Below are 3043 nucleotides of genomic sequence, written 5' to 3'. Positions count from 1 at the left end.
TTTGCGGTGGGAATATTACAATTGTTTGCATTGTAAACCCTTGACTGACTGGATTACTATACAACAGATGGAACCATAATATAGAGACGTGCCTTAAGTTAGCTGTATGAAAAATTACATCTACATGACTTCGACATGTAGAAGTAAGACTTTCCTCTTCTCCACGTCGTCCAGACCGGCTCTGGAGTCCACCCAACATCCTATTCAAAGGGTACCGGGAGTTCTTTCCCCAGGGCTAAAGCGGCCAGGGCGTTAAACTGGCCACTCCCAACTAGTGTCGAGATAAATATTGGTGGAGTCATACATCCGCTCCCCCATACGCCTTTATGGCGTAGTGCTAAATTAGTTAAACATAGAGACAACTTTAACTTTACCTTACGTGTTTTCGACAAATGCGGTTCATTTCAGGCACTTTCGTCAGACTTAATTGAAAAGATCTCTACTCGTACCTTTCCGTATATTCCTGCATTCTTGACATAGATTGTGGCTTAGTATACACACTCTTCATTCTGAAATATTTGTTCAAATTAAAATAATTCAATCCAGGTGACAATATGGAGTAACTCAGCTCCAGTAACAAGGTTTTTCGCCTGAGTTCAGGAGCTGTCAGGCTCCACTCTCGACCACGATGCCGATCATTCTGAGCTCTTCCGTGGTTTTACGCGATGCACCCACAAAAATATCAGGATAACACCTTAAATTAGACCATGAAAATTTTCTTCCATATGCTTTCCAATTATTTACATACTTTCATCCGATCATTTGATGCTGCACGAGTAAAATCTGGGCTACTCACAGAGTCACTAAGTGGAGTAATTACAAATAAGACATTAATATGGACAGCTGTGAAGACGTAGGCTTTGAGGTCCTCTTCTGATATATAATGACGTGTAGTCCGTTGACAGTCGACCGATATTTCAGAGGAATATATCACCTACATCTTCAGGGTCGAATAAACTGATCAAGATACCAGCGTGAAAGTTAGTTGTAAACAACTTGGCCTTGCTTGGCGCATCCTTTCACGCTGGCTTATTCTTCGACCCTGAAAATGGAAGCTATATGTTTCCCCGAAACGTTGGTCGGTTATCAATGAACTATTCTGCGTTATATCTCAGATGACAGCACTCTTCATAACCACCGTTGTGAGAACCTCAAATCGAACATATGTAAATTTCCGTTTTTCTAAGATTTTTTTTTACAAACTATATAATTTTATTATATGTGAGTTGGACAGTTAAAAAGTTAACTGTCTCCAGATATTCCCACTAAGATAGGTCGTCTTGCAGGTGGTAGATATATATTCAGAATCTTTCCCGAGGACAGAGACAACTAAATCGTGAAGATTGTGTCTTGTCAGAAGGCAGTTCAGGTCATGAATACAAGGAAACTCTTTGGTGTGCTCCACAGTGCGTAATTACATGGGTACCACTGTGTTTACATACATCATACAATGCTTGCTGTCAGAGGCACAATTAGTTATTTTAGCTCCAGGAAGTGTTTTTTGAACTGCATCCTCCATTTTATAAACTCAATTGGCCTTGTTATCGTTTTATTTTTGGATACAAATTATAATTAAATGACTTCACTCTGCACTTGGATTAAAGGAGTTAGGATAGAAGAATGCATTCCATTCACCTCAACATAGTTTTAATTCTTCAGTTTACAAACTTGTAGCCCTAAAGCTTAAAATTCTGTGGTCTTTAATTTCCAGATACAAATAATTTTCTGTAATTCTTAGGAAAGGTAATTAGTGGCAAGTGATGAATGTTTTCATGTTACAGTTTGTCACTGACAAGAAATAAGAGTCCTGGAATAGAATCATTTATATTTAAGAATATGATAACCTTCCCACAATTCCACGAAATATTAATAGAAGTGATGACCCTTTCAAATTTGTAGAATTACTGACAACTGCAGCAGAATCACTTGCATTATCTGTCGGACACAAGTTCTTTGTTCTTCCTTTGTCTCTCTCTCTCTCTCCCTCAAGAATTTGACGAAATTACACGATACCTGAAACAGACCATCCAGGAGTTAGTATTAGAAGATTACAAAAGAATTGAGTTAATTTCTTAAAATACGAACAGAGTTTAAGAAGAATGCCGTTTTCTGGGATGTGGCGCCGTGCAGATCTTATTTGAACGGATGTTTCGGAGGAACGTATCGCCTCCATCTTCGGAGTAGAAAAATCATCTAGCGAGGAACCAGCGTGAGCAAGTGGATCAAGAGTGCAGCTCTATGTATTTATAACCTAGGCTTATAAAAGAACCAACATTATTGTGAATTTTAATAGACAATATATATTGCCAATAATCAGAATGATCAAGTCAAGGAAAATTGTTGGAAACATAAGCATAATAAAAGTTCTGGACTGAATGGTAGCAAGCATTACCCGAGTGCAATCTCCTCTTAACTTCATCCTGAATCAGGTTGAAATTAAGAGGAGACTGAATTCGGGCAATGAACACAGTTAACATGATTGCAGAATATAAACTAATTTCTTGACATACCCGAGCATTCGCAGTTGCTTATGATAAACATGAGGACTACAAAAGGGTCTATTTTCAAAGACAGAAGGATTTCAATATTGAAGTTGCCAGCTTTAGGAGGAATATACTCCTGACAACTTCAATATTTAAGTTCTTCTGTCTTTGAAAATAGACCCTTTTGTAGTCCTCATGTTTATCATAAGCAACTGTGAATGCTCGGGTACGTCAAGAAATTAGTTTATATTCTGCAATCATGTTAACTGTGTTCATTGCCCAAATTCAGTCTCCTCTTAATTTCAACCTAATTCAGGATGAAGTTAAGAGGAGATTGCACTCGGGTAATGCTTGCTACCATTCAGTCCAGAACTTTTGTCTTCTCGCCTGCTGTCCAAAATCATAAAAATTAAAATATAAAAAACCATAATTTTGCCTATGGTTCTGTATGTGTGTGAAACTTGGTCTCTGACATTAAGGGAGGAACATAGACTGAGAGTGTTTGAGAACAGGGTGTTTAGGAGAATATTTAGACCGAAGAAAGATGAAGTGACAGGAGG

At 38.1% G+C, this 3043-nt stretch overlaps 1 long non-coding RNA gene across 2 annotated transcripts in view; it reads right to left on the bottom strand.

Annotated features, from left to right (window-relative positions):
- Positions 1-1630: 1630 nt before the first annotated feature.
- Positions 1631-3043, bottom strand: part of LOC117282227 — a 112733-nt gene continuing 111320 nt past the window's right edge. For both annotated transcript variants that reach the window (XR_004512899.1, XR_004512898.1), the window contains one exon: positions 1631-2013. This is a non-coding gene — a long non-coding RNA (uncharacterized LOC117282227). The remainder of the gene's footprint in view (positions 2014-3043) is intronic.

The sequence above is a fragment of the Cryptotermes secundus genome, unplaced genomic scaffold (assembly GCF_002891405.2).
Source record: "Cryptotermes secundus unplaced genomic scaffold, Csec_1.0 scaffold159, whole genome shotgun sequence".
NCBI classification, from domain to species: Eukaryota; Metazoa; Arthropoda; class Insecta; order Blattodea; family Kalotermitidae; genus Cryptotermes; species Cryptotermes secundus.
Note: the sequence above shows the minus strand (reverse complement) of the source record. Positions and strands in the feature narration are given on the sequence as shown.